We start from the raw sequence: 21,300 nt of genomic DNA, 5'->3' as shown, positions 1-21,300 counted from the left end.
CTCCTGAATCCTTGGCAAGGAGTTACTTTACATAATATCCCTCATTTGTTTGTGAAGTAAACACCCTCAGGGCTGTTGTTATTTTATTTTATTTTATTTTATTTTATTTTATTTTATTTTATTTTATTTTATTTTATTTTACTATTTTAATGCATTTCCCCCATTGTACAAAGGACGCTTCTCAAACACTCTGCTGTCAGTTTATGTCTTAAATTTGCTTGCAACTTCAAATCCCTTGAATGCCACAAAACACCAAATGGAGGCCAACAGCGGATTCCACCCCCAGCCCATCCTTTCCCTAAAAAGATAGGTATGAATGACTGATTCAGGCTTCACCTGCACCTCTTAAACCTCTTAAATGGGCTTCAGATAGGATCAGTGTTCTGCAAACATATATTTCAAGGTGTTTCAGAGGCAGCTGGGTTTCCGACTGGGAGTCTGTAGTGACCCCTTATGGTGAGGAGTCAGCTGCAAGTGTGGGTGGGGGAAGAAAGGATGGCATTGTCTTCCAAAGCCCCACACTGGATCCACATCGCAGGTAGTCATTGCTTCTTTCTGATATGACCTGTCCCAGCTTCCAGGTCAAGCCTTGGTCACTGTGTGTGGGTGTTTGCCTCCATGTTGCTCAAAGTGTTACAGCTCTTATTCTGACTGGTGCGCAAGCCTCAAAGTCTGAAAACACTTTGTATCTATTTGCCAGTCCTTCTGCCTCCCTGCATCATCATTTCCCACAGGCTCTGGTCCTAGCATTAACTCCAGGGGGTCCTGAGGACCCAGGCACCCACACTTTTATTTTTTTGCTGTGGGTGCCCAGCCTCCACCACCACCGTGCATGGCCCGCTGCAGTGGCCACTGGGCCGGGGCCTGTGCCTCTGCTGTGGGGTCTCTGTTAGGGCCCGCTGTGGCCATGGAAGTACTTCCGGGGCCATAGCTTGTCCCCAAAGAGGCCCCACAGCAGAGGCACAGGCCCCAGCCCAGTGGCCACTCTGATGCCAGTGCATGCCCACACCCGTGTCACAACATCATGATAATCACAGAGTGGTTCATGAGACCTGGGCACCCACAATCTGAGGCCCAAGTCGGTGCCACTGGGCTCTGGAGAGCCAGTATGGTGTAGTGGTTAAGAGCGGTAGTCTCGTAATCTGGGGAACCGGGTTCGCATCTCTGCTCCTCCACATGCAGCTGCTGGGTGACCTTGGGCCAGTCACACTTCTTTGAAGTCTCTCAGCCCCACTCACCTCACAGAGTGTTTGTTGTGGGGGAGGAAGGGAAAGGAGAATATTAGCCGCTTTGAGACTCCTTAAAGGGAGTGAAAGGCGGGATATCAAATCCAAACTCTTCTTCTTCTTGGTAAGCAATTTGTGTTGTATCCATGCACAGTGTTGTGTCCCATTAACCACAACACATAATCCATATCTCCTCACTCTTCCTTTGACCCAGGAGGAACCCTGACATTGGTAACTGTGGAGAGCCCAATGAGGTTGTCTATACATGTAGAATAAAAAGTCCCTGGACCTATTTGTCTGTAATATGGCAGGCAAACTCTGCAGAGCCTCCAGTGCCTGCAAATTTCATTCACTTGGGCCAAAAGGGGGAAGTTTTTGTGGTGTTAAGAATTCACAGTCCGTTGAAAGGGGAACAGAACTTTGTTTATTGCCATCCACAAAGATCTCAAGGTGACGTACAAAATTCTATAGATCAACTAAAAAACAGTGCGTGGATTAGGGATCTCAACTGATTGTCTTGTTACTATATGCAGAAATAGATTACATTAGTGGCAGTTCAAGTTTTCATTCTAATTCTTTTGGGGGTTACCTCAGTTGAGTTCACTTGGAAATAACTACATTTTATATAGTTCAATTTGATTGATTAGTTGAGTGGTTGATCACTGGATGCACTGGGAAAATAAATGAAATAATTTATATTCAAAAATATAATTTATATTTCATACATTTGTGATTGATTGATTGATTGATTGATTGGGTTGTTCAGTGAGTATATTGAGGAACTAAATTGGGGATTAATGACTTGGGTTGTTGATCAATGGGTCCATTTGGGAAATTAATTAATTAATTTCCACTGTCTCCTTTGATTTAGAAACCTTTGTGAGTTCATTTAGAATTTATTGCTACTGAGTTCATAATAGTAGGGGGTTTTTTTGTCATTATGCATTTTTTCAATTAATGGAGCCTAAATTTACTACAAATAGAATGTGGGGATCTGTAGATTTATTTAGTTTTTAGGTCCTTGCACTCATGAAGGGTGGCAAAGGTTGCTGCTTTTCCACAAACTTTTTGGAATGTCTCTCCAAGGTTAAAACTTTGGTTGTTTCTGAATTGCATCTCACTCGCTGGTAAAGTGTAACACACAAACACTCCACTTCTGAATCATCCCCATTTCCTCCTCTCTCGCCAACCAACTTCCACCTTTCTCAACTTCCCTGGAGTCCTGCTAAGTCCCTTGACCACACACAGGTTTTGAAGTACAAATTAATTTTGCGAAAACAAAATTGCCACCATAGAAAACAGTACTGAAAGAGAAGCAGAAAGGTTAAACAGCAATTTAATTTGTTTTGCAAAGTTATGTACTTACTGTTTTTTCTGGTGGGCAGGGGGAAAAAGCAATTGAATTATGCCACAGGGCACTTGCCTCGAGCAGACAAGGAAGGGGTGGAAGGAAGGAAGAAGGATAAAAGGAATATTTTATATCTGCCTTTACACATTTTTGCATGTCACACTGTCCTTTTATAAGGCAGGACAAAGCAAATAAGGAAAACCAGAAAAATAATAATATCAGGAGCTCTGAAAGTTTATGGGCAAATAAAGTTAAATTAAATTATTCTTGTTCTTAGTTTTTTCTTTTCTTTTAAAATTGCAAGGGGAGGCCAATTCAAATGAGCAGCTGAATGCATTGAAAAATGTACATGCCAGGAGGGAGAGAAGCAGCCCATCTTTTGGGGAGGGAAATCAGCTTAGCACCAGTGGAGAAGGGGGGCAGATGGGGGATCGGCGAGGTGGCTCCATGACTCCTCGCCGGAGACCAGCGGGGAGAGCACGGGTCCTCCGCTGCCCACACCCTCCCTGCGCAGAAGGCTTCTGCACAGGGAGAGTAGGCGGAGACTAGGCGTCAAAGAGCTTCTTTGCTGGAAGAAGTTCAAGAAACGCCCACTGACGGATTCTGCCAGCGACTGAGACAGCCACGGGTGAGTGGCTGTCCGGACAGAATAGGGTTCACCCAGGTAACTCAGCCAGGTGTGGCGACGACTTACGCACGAGCAACCCCTAGAAACATCACAGTACATTATTCCAAAATGAAATACAAAACACTTTTTTAAAAAGAGAAAACTGCATTTTAATTAAGTTATTAAATTTATTTATTTAATTTATATACCGCCCTATATCCACAGGTCTCAGGGTGGTTCACAGAATAAAATCAGAATATAAAACCACAAAATAAATGATCAAAATGACCCTGGTATGTCCTACAGAGGAACTTACGATCTTCAAACAAAAACATCTTGGAGGTCCCAGGCCACAGAGAGATTAGGCTGGCCTCAACCAGAGCCAGGGCTTTTTCGGCTGCGGCTCCAATCTGGTGGGACGCTCTGCCACAAGAGACTAGGGCCCTGCGGGACTTGACATCTTTCCGCAGGGCCTGCAAGACAGAGCTGTTCCGCCAAGCCTTTGGCCAGGGCACAGCCTGACTCCCTCCTTTGGCAATCTTCACAGAACTCTACCCAATGGTTGCCATCAATTTGATTTGAAGTATTTTTTTAATGAGATGATTTTAAAACGTTGTCTTATTTTATTGTTGTTAGCTGCCCTGATCCCGGCTTCGGCTGGGGAGGGTGGAATATAAGTAAAAATTTATTATTATTATTATTATTATTATTATTATTATTATTATTAAAATAAAAACAATCACCCAATAACTCCCCCCCACCACACATTTTAAAAGAGCAAAGGATGTCAATCAAATAAACCAAAGGCCTGGCTAAAAAGAAAATTTTTAAAACACATTTATAACCCACTTTTCCTCATAGGAACTTAAGGTGACATTTATAGTTCTCTCCACCCCCAACAACAACCCTGTGAGGTAGTTTAGACTGATATTCCTTTAACACAGGCCTGGACAAGTTGAAATTATTCAGCTGAGGAAGCAGCCTCTGATTTACATTTGCGCTCTTCGAGCATGAGACTCTTCATCTCAGGGTTGTGGGTTTGAGCCCTAAAGGGTAAATGTAAAGGACCCCTGACAGTTAAGTCCAGTTGTGAACAACTCTGGGGTTGTGGCGCTCATCTCGCTTTACCGGCCAAGGAAGCCGACGTTGGTCTGCAGACAGTTTTTCCGGGTCATGTGGCCAGCATGACTTAGCCACTTCTGGTGAAGCCAGAGCAGAGCACGGTAACGCTGTTTACCTTCCCACTGGAGTGGTACGTATTTATCTACTTGCACTTTGATGTGCTTTCAAACTGCTAGGTTGGCAGGAGCAGGGACCGAGCAACAGGAGCTCACCCCATCGCAGGGATTTGAACCCCCGACCTTCCAATTGGCAAGCCCAAGAGGCTCAGTGGTTTAGACCACAGCACCACCCGTGTCCCAGGTTGGAGCCCTACATTGGACAAAAGATTCCTGCATTGCAGGAGCTTAGACTAGATGGCACTGTGGTCTACACCACTGAGCCTCTTGAGCTTGCTGATCAGAAGGTTGGTGGTTTGAATCCCCACGACGGGGTGAGCTCCCGCTGCTTTGCCCCAACTCCTGCCAACCCAGCAGTTCAAAAGCACGCCAATGCAAGTAGATAAATAGGTACCTTTGCGGCGGGAAGGTAAATGGCGTTTTCATGCACTCTGGTTTCCATCACAGTGTCCGTTGCACCAGAAGCGGTTTAGTCATGCTGGCCACATGACCCAGAAAACTGTCTGTGGACAAACATCAGCTTCCTCGTCCTGATATTGAGATGAGCGCCACAACCCCATAGATTCATTACACATGTATGGCCGAAATATTGGGAACTCTTAGAACAGGAGGGTAGTAATTTTAAATTGCAGAGCTTTGAGAAATTAAAGGATAAAATGAGAGATTGGCTTCACTATTACCAAATAATGGAGGTCTATAAGATGGATAAGAAAATTGGCTTCCAGGTGGAGAAATCTAAATTGGAAACAGAATTGTTAGAACCCAATACCAAGAATCTATCAAAAATGTATAACTTGCTGCTGAAATGGAATATACAGGATGAAACAGTTAAATCAGCTATGATCAAGTGGGCGCAAGATATTGGTCATAACATTATGTTTGCTGACTGGGAAAGGTTGTGGACCACCGGAATGAAATTTACGGCGTGTAACGCCTTGAGAGAAAATATTATGAAAATGATCTATAGGTGGTACATGACCCCAGTCAAGCTTGCAAAAATTTACCACTTGCCAGATAACAAAAGTTGGAAGTGTAAAGAAAATGAAGGTTCATTCTTTCACCTCTGGTGGACGTGCCCAAGGATAAAGGCTTTCTGGGAAATGATATATAATGAAATGAAAAAGATGTTTAAATACACTTTCTTGAAGAAACCAGAGGCCTTTCTCCTGGGTATGGTCAGCCATGTGGTGTTAAAGAAGGACAGAACTTTGTTTTTATATGCAACAACAGCAGCAAGGATCCTTATTGCAAAGCATTGGAAGACATCAGACCTACCCACTCTGGAAGAATGGCAGATGAAGATGGCAGACTACATGGGACTTGCAGAGATGACGGGCAGAATCCGAGACCAGGAGAAAGAGACAGTGGAAAAAGATTGGAAGAAATTCAAGGACTATCTTAATAAATACTATAAGATTAAAGAATGTTAGATTGACATGGACTTAAAAACATTGTGGTTTTCAGAGACATTAGAGTAAGAAAAGGAATGGAATTTGTAAAAAACTTTGGGGAAATAAGGGAATGGAGTTGCTGATGGGATAATGAAACTAGAATACAGGACGGTGAGGTATGAGGAAGTCGGGGAAATTAGGTTGTGAAAATAAGTTTTAAAATTATACTTGTTGTTTTTTGTTTGTGTTTGTTTTTATTGTAGTTGTTTTGTATTTGTATGTTTTTATTGGAAAGGTTAATAAATATCATTTTTTTAAAAAAAATAGATTCATTAAAGGTAAAGGTAAAGGTACCCCTGCCCGTACGGGCCAGTCTTGACAGACTTTGGGGTTGTGCGCCCATCTCACTTAAGAGGCCAGGGGCCAGCGCTGTCCGGAGACACTTCCGGGTCACGTGGCCAGCGTGACATCGCTGCTCTGGCGAGCCAGAGTCGCACACGGAAACGCCGTTTACCTTCCCGCTGGTAAGCGGTCCCTATTTATCTACTTGCACCTGGAGGTGCTTTCGAACTGCTAGGTTGGCAGGCGCTGGGACCGAGCAGCGGGAGCGCACCCCGCCGCAGGGATTCGAACTGCCGACCTTTCGATCGGCAAGCCCTAGGCGCTGAGGCTTTAACCCACAGCGCCACCTGCGTCCCAAATAGATTCATTACATATGCTAAAACTATTTTTGGTCATCTGCATACTATCCCTTGCTTTTTCCTGTAGGACTAATTGCAGCCGTTAATAGTCGTCAACAGGTTCACCATTCCCATTGCGTCAATCACCCATCTCCTAATACCCTTCTGAGAAATACCCCACCCTACCCTCCCATTAGGGATGCGGGTGGCGCTGTGGGTTAAACCACAGAGCCTAGGACTTGCCGACCAGAAGGTCGGCGGTTTAAATCCCCGCGATGGGGTGAGTTCCCGCTGCTCGGTCCCTGCTCCTGCCAACCTAGCAGTTCGAAAGCACATCAAGTGCAAGTAGATAAATAGGTACCGCTCCGGCGGGAAGGTAAATGGCGTTTCCGTGCGCTGCTCTGGTTCGCCAGAGTCTCCCCAAAAATGCCAGTTTTGCTGCCACTGATTTTGCCACCACTAAATGGGGTTAGGACAGACCATCAGAACATTAAAATAAAATATAGTAGTAGTGGGATGCGGGTGGCGCTGTGGGTTAAACCACAGAGCCTAGGGCTTGCCGATCAGAAGGTCGGCAGTTCGAATCCCCGCGATGGGGTGAGCTCCCATTGCTCGGTCCCAGCACCTGCCCACCTAGCAGTTCGAAAGCACGTCAAGTGCAAGTAGATAAATAGGTACCGCTACAGCGGGAAGGTAAACGGTGTTTCCGTGCACTGCTCTGGTTCGCCAGAAGCGGCTTAGTCATGCTGGCCACATGCTGTACGCCGGCTCCCTCAGCCAATAAAGTGAGATGAGCTCCGCAACCCCAGAGTTGGCCACGACTGGACCTAATGGTCAGGGGTCCCTTTACCTTTATCCTCCCACTATATGTAAGGGTCTGGTGACTTCTGCTTCAGTGTATCTGAAGAAGTGTGCATGCACCCGAAAGCCAGAACCCAGAACAAACTTAGTTGGTTTCTAAGGTGCTACTGGACAACTTTTTAATTTCTTTCTTTACCTAGATGATCAACCACCCTAGTAAAACAACACATCTCTTTTCAGAAATTATTTTGCCTAACTGAAGTTGCACAAACTCTTGTTTCCAGCTTGTCTATTATTTCCCCCTATGCAGAAAAAAAAAAGTCAAGTGAAGAAATTACACGCCAAGCCTTTCTTGCTTTTATTTCAAGGGGATGCACGGAATTATTTGTTGTCCTTAATGTCCTTAATCTCTTGGGCAGCAAGACACCAATTAATCCTGGTGATAATAAACTCACAGCAGCAGGAACTCCCCTGCTTGAAAGGATTCCCCCCTTTCCTCTTTCTTAAAAAGAAGGAAAAAAAGAGCAGAGTGTAGAATTTTAGAATCACGGTGCTTACAAAACACTTGATAATTACCAGGTTGCCAGCGTGCTCTTACTGGGGTTTTATTACGCTAATCAAACCACCTTACTGTTACCTTGTCCTTGTCGTAATCAAATTGTCTGATTGCTACCTTGGGCTCTTTCTCTGCCTCTCTCTTTCACTGCCGTACCTGCTTTGCTAACAGGAAGCTGATGCTGTCTGCATTCGGTCTACAGAATAAAGATCGAGCCACACAAAATGTAACCACTTTTGTGTCTGTAAAGCTCAGGTGCTGTGAATTTGGGAGGAGTCATCTTAGTCAGGGGCGTAGGAAGGGGGGCTGTGGGGACGGTTCACCCCGGGTGTCATCCCTGGGGTGTGTGTGACAAAATTCTCCCTGGGCGGATCACTGTGTCGCCCCCCCCGGGCACCAATCACACACCCCCCGGACACCAATCACCACGCCAATAGCCCCCAATGGGCACCAATCTTTGTGCCAATCGCACCCCTGGGCACTGATTTCCGTGCTGATCAAACCCAATGGTCGCCGATTGTTGCACTGGTCGCCCCCAATGGATGCTGATTGTCGTGCCAATGGCCCCCCTGAGCAGCTCACCCCCCTGGGTGGAAGGCATATGCGTCGCTCCAGATGCCCGATCGGCTAGCTCTGCCACTGGTCTTGGTCCGCTTTTATTTGTTTACTTCAGCTTCCTCAACCTCGGCCCTCCAGATGTTTTGAGACTACAATTCCCATCATACCTGACCACTGGTCCTGCTACCTAGGGATCATGGGAGTTGTAGGCCAAAAACATCTGGAGAGCCAAGGTTGAGGAAGCCTGGTTTACTTCATGAAATTTAGGCACCTGTTTATTGTAAGAAACCTCAAAGCAGTCAGTGAGCATACATTGGTGAAAATTCCACATACTGGTCATGGATGATTCCCATTACGTCTTCTTGAAGGGTTATTGGTTCCTGATTTGGAGTTATTGGTTCCTGATTTCTTTGGAGTTCCAGTATTTGGGCCCTGAGCTTTTGCTTCTCTACTTCCCACCACCCTCTGCTTTTTTGCTTGCCTGCCTCCTTCCTGTTCTCTTCCTGCCTTCCTGCCTGCCTCCTCCAGCAGCCCGGGAGCGCGGGGCTGTCAAAATGAAGGTGGACAGCCTAGAAGTCATATTCACCACCCCGTCACACACAGACCATAGAGAAAGAGGACTAAGTTTTTTGCATCTCTACTTCTGGATTTAGTTCTGAGGATATATTCAAATTTTCATGTTACAAAACAGAACAATAAAAATACACGCAGGCTGTAATAATCAATGAAATGCACAAAGCCTTCTTTATAAAAATGCCTGTTATAGGTAGACAGTGACTAATGTATACTTGTCTTTTCACGCAATGATACCTTTCTGATCAGACAGATGAGTCACCCGAGTGCACTTTTCTGCATAACCTTTGTTTATGTAAGACAAAAAGAGAACCAAGTTTCTATATATAAATCGCATTCAATTACACCTCTAATTTCTCTTCTGTGTTGTGCTAAAACCATCCATCTAATGGGCACCCCTTTCCTTTCCCATCCCAACAACTTGATTATTTCCATTCTGGCAGCAATGAAAAGTGACAGAACCAAGGTCTTTGTGTAGGATTTGTTGCTGATATCATCTCCAATGGAGAGAAGACGCAGTAGGGGGTGAGGCTGAGCCAGCTGTGAGATTCTTCCTGTACATTTAGTGTTTAATCTTACAAATAGTTAACCCGCCCTGACAGTCTGTGGGTGGTATTCAACCACGTTTTATTCAGGGTGGACGCATTGAAATGAATACACCCGACTTAGTCATGTTCATTAATTTCAGTGTGTCTGCTCTAAGTAAATCTGAGCTGAATATTATCCTTTTGAGATGCAGCAGCTTAGAAATGAAAATAAATTGGGGGTTTTAAATGACAAGTCAATGCAAATTCAGCATCAGGAGGAGGGAGTCCAGGCCCAAGTTCAGCCTGTGTTACTGTCCATAGTTTAGGATATGCATCCTTCAAAGACAAGGGCTCACCTGGGATAGAGGCATTAAAATGACAAAAGGTGTTGATGACCAGTCCATGAGGAATCTTGGGTCTGGGCAGACAGAGATTTCCATGGTGATTGTTTGAGGTGACTGGAAAAGAGAGTCTTTAGACAAAGGTGTGCTGGGAAGTAGAAGGATGGAAGAAAGAGAGAGCCATCTTGGGCAGGCTGGCTGAAGTCTGGCAGGGAGAGATGCCTTAGACGCCAGTGCTTTACTGATGTGGAATACAAGCCCTCTTCGAAATGACCATGCTCTATGACCTGGATTCCTTCCATGCAGACTGAAGGTGTTAATATGTGAATAAACCATATTTCCTAAAGCTACCGCTCAGCAGAGATTGGGGGTAGTACCCAACCTCCATACCCTCCAGCATTTCTCTAGTAAAAATAGGGACATCCTATTCCATTAAGGGACACGGGTGGCGCTGTGGGTTAAACCACAGAGCCTCGGACTTGCCGATCAGAAGTTTGGTGGTTCGAATCCCCGCAACGGGGTGAGCTCCCGTTGCTCGGTCCCTGCTCCTGCCAACCCAGCAGTTCGAAAGCACGTCAAAGTGCAAGTAGGTACTGCTCTGGCAGGAAGGTAAACGGCGTTTCCATGCGCTGCTCTGGTTCGCCAGAAGCGGCTTAGTCATGCTGGCCACATGACCTGGAAGCTGTACACCGGCTCCCCTGGCCAATAAAGCGAGATGAGCACCGCAACCCCAGAGTCGTCCATGACTGGACCTAATGGTCAGGGGTCCCTTTACCTTTGCCTATTCCATACCATCCAACATTTCTGCCTTGAAAATAGAGATGTCTCCAATGCTTCTCCAATGAAAATAGGGATGTCCTACCACACCCTCCAACATTCCTCTGATGAAAACAGGGACGTCCTAAGGAACAGTGAGACATTCAGGGATCAAATCAGAAACCAGGACGGGGGTGGCAACTTCTATAATGCTATCTTACTATCCTCCCGGTCTGGAGGGAGTCCACATTGTGGAAGGCTGGTCCAGATGACTATCAGGCACTGTGGTAAAAACACAGGCTCCTGTCACTGTCTCTTCACCCTCCAGAAAAGATCTTCATAAATCTGTTTTCAAAACTGGGCAATGGAAGAGGCAAGCATTCACCTTCTCAGAAAATTGAGCACTTTTAGAACTGCTAACTAAGAAGCAAAGGGGTGAAGTGAGGGGACATGTTGAGGGAGAGCTGGGAATATTTTCCCCTCCTCGCTGGTGCCTCGCAGCCAAGTATAGCATCAGAACCACCCCTGCCACCTCCACAGTTGTTCTGCCATCAGAGCCAGGCTCCTCACAGCTGAAGTGAACATTCGGCATTGTCAAATCTACTTCTGCCACTCCACATGGCTGGTTAATCGAGCCCCATTATGCTGAATAAAGCTGTGCTGATGTGCCTCTTAATTTTTTAGCACCTATCGTCTGACACCGTGCAATTAGACCTGCACTTCCAAGAGATCAAGAAAGCAGCAATGAGCAGCTAGGAAAACTGCCAGGGTTTCATACTCAGTCTTACCAACATTCCCCCCCCCCCTTTAAAAAGCTGTTGATGGCCACATTGTACATAGGTATTAATTTGTGCATTTCTTCACAAGAAATCTGGAAATTGCTTCAGCTTGTGGTTGGTCACAACAACTTCCTGCTGGCAGATATAAAAGAAAACTGCAATGTTTCCCCCCTTCCTTCTAGAGTGTTTAAATTGCAAACTTACACCAAGATGTCCCTTTTCTTTTCTCTTTTCTTTGTAAAAAGAAGGGAGGAATTAGCCATAGTGTGGGCGTATAGGCACAGTGAAGAACCTGTATTGGGCTGCCATTTTTATTTTTGCACATATAGCAGCAAAAGGGGAAAGGAAACATGACCAGCTGATATTAGCATTGCAAATATCCCATTGATCTTGGCTTACATGCACGAATTAACATGGACAGTCCATATGTCTAAATAGGTCTCTGAATGAGATTGATGGTTCCAACGTAGAAAGGGCTGTGAGACAGGGATGAGCAAACATGACAACACTGGTTTCCCATTTTTCAATCTTAAGTTGGGTTCTCCGCATTTCCACATTGTTCTCTTTTACCATGTCAGTTCCTCTCCCATCCCAAGCAAAAGGACATTCCCTTGAGAAGCGGGAAGCTTGCACCCCTCCAGATGTTGTGGACTCCAGCTGCCACCATCCCTAGGTCAATGACTGAAGTTGTGGTCCAAAAACATCTAGTGAGTAGGTCGCTAGAGACAGGTGTGGCCTGCTTATTTTCCAGATGTAGGCTAGTTTCAGTTCTGTGACTAAGCGCACATATTGCATCAGCCTTCCCCAACATGATGCTTCACAGAAGGACTACAACTCTGACCAGTCCCAGCCAGTATGGTCATATGATGTTGGAGCTGATGGGGAAGCATGGTAAGGTTGGCCGGAGCTGACAGACCTGGCAGTCCATTACATCTGGTTGGCACCTGGTTGCACCTGGTTGGCAAAGGCTGCTATAAATGTATTCGGCTGCATATCCAGTCCCTTCTACTTAATTATTTCAAGCAGCAGAACCAGGAAGGTTTTTGTCAGATGTTCCACAGAGCTATTGATACAGTACTAGGTTGACACATATGGCATGTAACACCAAGCACCCTCGGGAGGTAGAAATTCAATTTTATCAGAGTGCTCAAATATCTGCTTACAAAAGAGCTAAATATCACTTATTATCCTGTCCTCTGGTTTCTTCTTATTGTGTTTTGAGTCAAGGATGTGCAGGCTGTCTTTCTCAACTCTCCTGCAATAAGCCACCCTGATTTTTGTGATGCTCAGAAAACTTACTAAGGAGATAATATTGATGGCCTCAGAATGCAATGACACGGAGTTAGTGTGGTATAGTGGTTAGTGTCGGACAAGAACCTGGGAGATCAGGGTTGAAATCCCATACCTTCCAAGTGCCCTGGGGAAAAAATGGGACATACTATTTTTTTCTTGTGAGATCTCAGCAGTCATTATGGGGGCTGAAATATTGTACGTTGCCCAAAAAAACCCCACATGTTTTGGGACACTACGCCTCACCATTGCCCTGGAGAAAAACACTTTTTTCAGGGTGAGAGTGAGGTGTGAGCCACTTTACTTGGCTGGGAGCATGTCCCGGAAGATGCATGTCATTGGGGGAAAATGGAAGGTATGAAATCCCCACTGAGCCATGAAGCTCACTGGGTGTAACCTTGAACTAGTCACTGCTTCTCAGGGTTGTTCTGCTTGTGCAAGTGTTTATTATATTGCTGCAGCCTGGATAGGCCTAGGGATATGGAGAATCATGTCCCACCCCTTTGCTGGGAAACCGGTTCCTGAGGATGAAGTCCCATGGTGTAGTGGTTAAGAGCGGTGGACTCGTAATCTGGTGAACCAGGTTCACTTCCCTGCTCCTCCACCTGCAGCTGCTGGGTGACCTTGGGCTAGTCACACTTCTTTGAAGTCTCTCAGCCCCACTCACCTCACAGAGTGTTGTGGGGGAGGAAGGGAAAGGAGAATATTAGCCACTTTGAGACTCCTTTCAGTAGTGATAAAGCGGGATATCAAATCCAAACTCCTCTTCTTCTCTTCTTCTTTAGGAAAATGTTGGTAGAACCTGATTTCAGTGACCACTGATGGTGTATCTCAGTTTACCTCATGTCATCTCTCTCCCGCCCGCCCAATCTGTATAGAAATGCACAAATCCAGTTGCAACCTTTCAGCGCAATGGCTAAGGACTTCACTCCACAAAAGTTTGCAATTGCTTTCCTTGACCAAGGGAAATAAAGCAAGTTTCTCCGCCTCCACCATGTCTGTTACTTTCCATTTCCCTAATCTATTGTCGCTGTTAAGCCTTACATGAATGTTATTTGTCTCTCGTATTCTTTTTAACAAATCATAATTGGTATGATTATCCTTGCTTTGCGAACAATTAGCCATAGCATTTTGACACCATAAACGGGGGTGAGGAGGAGGGAAACGGCATTACAAGAGGCAGGCGCGGAACTGCTAAACAATCCCTCTTTGAGTGGAGGGATGAATGGGAGAGAGAACTCAGGTGAAGCGAGAGCTATTTTTAGCAATGTGAACTTCATCTCTGGAGAGGAAGGAAATGAATGCCTGGATGATGGTTGGCTGTGAAATAAAAGCCAATTGTTGGTTTTACTTTAAAAATACTGCTGTTCTGAAGATGTAAAGCATACTGATTTCTATGGCTTCACCCACCCACTTTATTTTCGTATGGTGGGAAATACTGGCATGTCTTCTTTGAATAACTTGTTTTCCTTGGAGAAGAATGGAATGATGTTCCGTATTTTAGAATGTGTGGCATTGAGCAGGTGTTATGCGGCGTTCATAGAAGACCCTGGCAACAATAGTCCCATGGTCAGCCTGGATAGCTCAGTTGGTTAGAGCATGGTGCTGAAAACAACACGGTTGAAGGTTTGATACCTGTACAGTCATGCCTCTGGTTGTGAACGTGATCCATGTGGGAGGCACGTTTGCAACCCACAGTGTTCGCAGCCTGAAGCAAAGTGTCTGCACATGCGTGTGACGTGATTCAGTGCTTCTGCGCATGCGCGTGATGTCATTTTGTGCTTCTGCACATGCATGAGCGCTGAAACCCGGAAGTAACTCGTTCTGGTACTTCCGGGTTCGGCACAGTCCGGAACCCGAAAACGCGCAACTAGCAGCATTTGTAACCCGAGGTATGGGACAGCTCTATAGTCCTGCATACATCAGAGTTACTCCACATATTTCAGGAAGAGAGATCATGATTTAACTGTGGAAGGACTGGGATTCACACATTACTTCCATGTAAAGGTTCTCAAGCAGTGGGTTGGGAAAGACCTCACCTTGTCAAGCGATGGCTGGTGCCCTCCAGGTGTTGTAGACCACAACTCCTACCAGCCCTGCCCAATAGTTTATGTGCATTGTAGTCCACATCCACCAGAGGGCATCGCATCCATAGAACAGACAATACAGAGATAGATGAACCAATGGCTTGAGGCTGTGTAGGTGTCAGAATTCAGCCCTGTCCATATCATGGACTTGAGGAGCAGAGGAGATGGTGATCCAGGCAGGAGCTTCAGAGCTGCCAGTGAAGTTTGATCACCTCTTTCTCACCCCCTGGGACAAATAAAGAACACACTTTCACCTAGCTAGCTGCCCATGAGGCTATTTAGGATGAGGGAGAAGTCCATGGAAATGTTTGGATCAGGGCCTGACTGCGAGACAGAAGGAGGCCAAGCCTCCAGCTCCAATAGCTATTCCACCCAAAGTCCAGATTTCTCTATAGCTGGCTTATAATTCAGCCTCATTTGTATTTTAGCTGCTTAGATAAACCTGACCAAGTGTATCCACCCTACCAATAGCTGTGTCAAAAGCCAGTTGACCTTTAGCGTGAGACACCGCATGATCAATGTTCTGTGCTAGAAAAAATGCCTGTTGCATCAAAAGAGGCGCTTTGCCAAACCAACTCCTTCCGCGAGAAGGCTGTGCCTTGTGTGACCACCCCCCTCCCCTGCTGAAGTGGATTCTTGCTTCCTGTCACCACTTTTGACGTTTTGATTCATCACCTGGGAAGGCTGGAGTACTTGATCTGACACCAATGTCACAGCTTCCCATTTTTACATGAAAGCATCTATTACAGCCCTTTGACGGCTTAACCCAAGACAGAGACACCAATTGACAGGCCATAATAGGTGTGCTAGCCCAAGCAAGGAGAAGAGAAGAAACTCCCCCCTCCCCCCTCTACACTGTTGACTGGCAAGTCACCTCAAATCAGGTCTTGCACAAATCAGAACAGGAGGTTTGCGGTGCTCCAACCATTTCTTCCAAAGAGTTTCTCCCAAGTGAATAATCCATCCTTTCCATGATGCTGAAGGCAGCGCCCTCACCAGGAAAGAGCTTGATTGATGGGTGGTTCTGGTGGAGTAAACAAAGTGAGCAAGCGTCGCTGACAATGCCTACAGGCTTTTTGGAGCATTAATATGGACATGTCAGGTTGAGAACCAATATATCTCAAGCTCTCCAGCACTCTAAAGAGTGTGCCTTGACATCTCTGCTCACACCTTGCATACCTAAGAGGCTACTTCTTCAGATACTGACCACTTCCAGATCATCACAGAAGTTCTCTGTGTCCTCAGTTTTTCCCCAACATATGCCTGTCTTTAATTGTGAAGGGGGGAAAAACCCGGTGCAAATCTACGCAAGCCCAAGGTACTCTTACGAAATGCAAGGTTTCCTGATTTCTTTTTTCGAAATATAAATTCTGCTTTGGGGGTGGGTAGGTTAAGAAATTAACAGAGATGCCAGGAATATTTGTGAATCTGAAATTAAAAAAAAAAATTGGCATAATTACAGCTGCAGACAAGCATTATTTCAAAGAACAAAACAGTGACTTCCCAAGGCGTAGATGTTAAGACTATTTAACAAAGGAAGGAAAACACAATAACCTGTTTTGTCCCTTTCATATGTGAGAAAGGATGGCTGGTGTGTACTATGTGCAATGGTGTGACCGTCTCTCCCATTCCTCTTTTATTTGTTTGTATATTCTTTTATAATATTCTTTTATTGGTTTTATGATGTATTTTTGTTTTAATGCTATTTTCTGTTTTTATACTGTACACTGCTTAGAGATTTTTTAAAAATATTACAAGGTTGGGAACAACTAGTGAAAGAATTCATAAATATCTATCTATTTGTCTGCCTTGCTGCTTCTGTGTCTTTTTGTCCATTTCTTTAGTGATCTCAATGTGGTTTACATGATCCCTTACTCTGTAGCCTCAAATTACTCATCACAAGTGATATAGGCACACAGTCAAAAGGCTCCGGCTTGCATCCCAGGTGATTTGAACCTGAGGTTAATATGGGACTAAACCACTGCTAGTTAAAAACCTGCATGTGAGTGAAGCCATGAGCCCCCTTCCATCTTCATTGTGGCTAAATTACTGGACCTTCTACTATAGAGTACTGTGTTTCCTCCGTTGTTACTTCCCACACAAACATCTGCCACTCCTGCCAGTTAGGTGAGTATCGCCTTCGTCAAGCTCTGATGGGTATGGCATTCAAACACAAAAAATGAGTCCTAATGAGCTCTAAATCATTTGGTCCCATTAAGGAAGCACTGGAGGACCATTCGGGACTGTTATACCATTGTTGCTGTTTAGTCGTTTAGTCGTGTCTGACTCTTCGTGACCCCATGGACCAGAGCATGCCAGGCACTCCTGTCTTCCACTGCCTCCCCCAGTTTGGTCAAACTCATGTTGGCAGCTTCGAGAACACTGTCCAACCATCTCGTCCTCTGTCGTCCCCTTCTCCTTGTGCCCTTAATCTTTCCCAGCATCAGGGTCTTTTCCAGAGAGTCTTCTCTTCTCATGATGTGGCCAAAATATTAGAGCCTCAGCTTCAGAATCTGTCCTTCCAGTGAGCACTCAGGGCTGATTTCCTTCAGAATGGATAGGCTTCATCTTCTTGCAGTTCATGGGACTCTCAAGAGTCTCCTCCAGCACCATAATTCAAAAGCATCAATTCTTCAACAATCAGCCTTCTTTATGGTCCATACTATGCTGAACAAATAGGGTTGCTGTTCCTTCTGAGTCTTCTCTCTCAATCTGGATAGTATTCAGCAAAACTCCACAAAGTGAAACTCCACAAAGCTCTCATACATAGACTTATTGAAGAGAATCAAGGCACATGTAAAAATACCGCTCACATTCCAATAAGTTGTTCTTTATGGAGTTCATGGAGTTATGTAAGAGCGAGTGAGTTTGCTCATCTCCCTGGTATGCAAGAACTTGACTGAAGTAAAGGAGGAAGGGAGGTTTATTCCTGCTCTGGGCAGAGCCAATATAAACTAGAATATTGCTGTGCCTACATTTCCCAACCTGCCTTGAGGTCTAAAAAGTGGTAAAGGCATTATCTTTTCTTAAAGGGACTATATTTTGAAAAAAATATATCAATGAATTCCTATGCCCCACAAATAACCCAGAGATGCATTTTAAATAAAAGGGCACATTCTACTCATGTAAAAACACGCTGATTCGTGGACCATCTATGGGCCGGATTGAGAAGGCGATTGGGCCGCATCTGGCCCCCGGGCCTTAGGTTGCCTACCCATGTACTAGAACATAGGGAACATAGGGTCACCCAATGAAGCTGAATGTTGGAAGATCCAGGAACGAATTCTGAGCGGCTTTCAACAGAACATTAAAAACAGAATAAAACTTCAAACATTAAAAAACATTAAACTTCAAACATTAAAAAACATTAAAAACTTCCCTAAATAGGGCTACCTTCAGATGTCTTCTAAAAGTCGGGTAGTTGTTTATTTCCTTGACATCTTATGGAAGGACGCCACTACTGAGAAGGCCCATAAAAATCCAGTTGCAGCACTTACAATAAAACTTAAATGACTTATAATAAGACTTAAACTTAACACTAATCAGACAGAACACCACACCAGAACAAAGAGACAGAAAGAGAAAGTAAGTGAGACCCAGACTCCTCCTGGTCTTATTATTATAGTCAGCATGACCTTGACAGAAGGATAACAGAACCAGTTTAAACCAGCTGTACTCAGCTTCTCAGAAGGAATAACCCAAACACCAGGAACCTTCTGCTTGTTTCTTTCACATAGAAAGAATCCTTCCAGAACCCTCTTGAATTAAACAGAACAGGAAAGAGCTCTACACATCAGATCAATACTTTCTGTGTGGGAATGTTAAAGATAGTAGGAAAGAAGATATTGGATAATTATAACCATTTCTTCACTCACGCTAGTGAGTGATATAGAAGAGCAAATTCCCCTCAATATAGCTGGAAGCTAGTTGGCAGATTTGTTGAATTTCTTAGTTAAGATTATTTCCTGGTGTCCCTTTTAATCCCTCTTAAAAGAATAAAGACACAAGAGTCTTTCTGAGTAAAGTAACAAAAAGTTTACTCACATTTCAGTTCATGATTTGATCCCTAAAAGGCAGGCTTTACTTGGTAGTTACATAATAAACTGAGTTCATCTCATAGGGAGACTGAACTCATGTGCTGCTGGCTGAGAGCCAGCAGACAGCAAAATTACATTAAGACAACAAAATGGCTGCAGGAGAGCAGCATGGCAGCAAAAGATAGAACAAGAGAAGAAGACAAGTCAAAACTGCAAGACAGGAACAGGACAGGAGACTGATCAAGACTGAGAAAATGGCTGCATGAGTCGGCTCCTTTATGGAGTCAGACAGAGCCACACCCATCTCCCAGGTCACATGCAAGGGGAGGAAGGAACGTGGCATTTGACTGTACCAATGGATTACATCCCACGTTCTGTACTAAGAAATGCAAACTTATACTAACTCTACTGTCAGAGCCATTCTGCCTCTGTATAACAGTTGCTGGTAATCACAAGTCAGGGGAGAGTGGTCCTGCTGGTGGTCTTCTCCACTAGGAGAACAGGACAGTGGACTCGAGGCGCCCAATCCAACCTGCCACTTCTTTTGTTTTTACAAAAGCAGTCCAGAGGCTGGCACTGCTTGTCAGCTGCCTCCTCTACCCTCCCAGTCCCAATGAACTTCAGACACCCATTCCTCCGAAACCCCAAATTCGTTATTAAATAGAAATGTATAAAGTGTAGCTCACTGTGTATTGCAATACACCAGCCATTAAAATCTCCTTGTAATTTTTTTCCCCTTTGGCATATTGGCTAAAGCATTTGTCAGGCTGACAGATATGGATATAATATATAGATTTCCAAGGAAACAAACAAGGAACATGCATAAATATAGATCTCCTCAGTAGGAGAACAGCACACACGCCAATGGAAGGGTACGTTTTGATATACTCCTGCAAGGTTTTGATGTCTTCTTTCGCCGCACTGATTTGACAAAGGTTTTTAGCTTTTATAACTAATGTTTCTCATTGACTGTGAAAACTAACGGCAGCTGGAGAGAAGCTCGGAAAATGATAAACAGCATCTGTTTCGCCAAGCGGATGGATGGCTTCAAAGTTGGAGGTGGCATGGAGGAATGCTTCAGAACCACAGCTACAAATAACAAAGACAAAATGAGATTAGAAAGGAGCGGTCATCAAAAAGCTGTTTCACATAAGCACAGAACTCTAGAGGAAAAAAGATCCAGGCTGAGCTGAGATAAGATTGAGGTGAGAGCTCAAATGACACGTTTGCACAAATTCATAATCTGCAAAAAACAAAAACAAAAACCATTCGTCCAGTTTGACTTTTTTTTTTTTTTGCATCGAAAACAGTCTAGATTTTGATTCTGAAAGACACTTTTAAGGGAGTCTCTTACAACACTTAAATTATTGCCAAGGCAGTTTATCAGGTTGCTAAATTTAGGGCCTTTTTGAACAAAAACAAAGAATCCTTATGTCATAATCAAAATCTTTGTTCTGTTGGATATATTTGAGAATCACCTCTATTTGCTAAAGAAGTAAGTACCTCACACATTAGCACTTTGCGTTCAGGGATTAAGAACATTCCAAATGGTTAAGCCCAATCCAAATCTAATTTATTGACAAACACTGTGGTTTGCTGTATTCCCCCACACCTCAAACCAGCTTCAATCCATCTAGAAAACTGGATCCTTTGTAAGTGGTAATGTGAACATAGACTAACAGCCGCCATGCACAAATGACAGCTTCATGAACACTAGGTCAAAGGGTGTAAGGACGGGGAAAACCAAGAATATCATGAATGCTGCGTGAAGACATCCCTGTCCCCTCTGTGATGTGCAAAGGCAGCATGAAACACAGCCAGGGTGTGGGATGAGCATGCTTCTTTCCAAGTCAGCAATATGAACATACCCTAAGATAACTTGCTACTTTCTCCTAAGAATTTCCCCTTGATGAATGGAAACACTTTGAATGACTTGCATGAAGGAAGTGAAGGGAAGGATCTAGGAGTCTTGGTTGACCACAAACTTGACATGAGCCAACAGTGTGACGCGGCAGCTAAAAAAGCCAATGCAATTCTGGGCTGCATCAATAGGAGTATTGCATCTAGATCAAGGGAAGTAATAGTGCCACTGTATTCTGCTCTGGTCAGACCTCACCTGGAGTACTGTGTCCAGTTCTGGGCACCACAGTTCAAGAAGGACACTGACAAACTGGAACGTGTCCAGAGGAGAGCAACCAAAATGGTCAAAGGCCTGGAAACGATGCCTTATGAGGAACGGCTAAGGGAGCTGGGCATGTTTAGCCTGGAGAAGAGGAGGTTAAGGGGTGATATGATAGCCATATTCAAATATATAAAAGGATGTCACATAGAGGAGGGAGAAAGGTTGTTTTCTGCTGCTCCAGAGAAGCGGACACGGAGCAATGGATCCAAACTACAAGAAAGAAGATTCCGCCTAAACATTAGGAAGAACTTCCTGACAGTAAGAGCTGTTCGACAGTGGAATTTGCTGCCAAGGAGTGTGGTGGAGTCTCCTTCTTTGGAGGT

This window comes from Podarcis cretensis, assembly GCF_951804945.1.
Source record: "Podarcis cretensis genome assembly, chromosome: 10".
Taxonomy (NCBI): Eukaryota; Metazoa; Chordata; class Lepidosauria; order Squamata; family Lacertidae; genus Podarcis; species Podarcis cretensis.
This window is presented reverse-complemented; position numbering follows the sequence as displayed.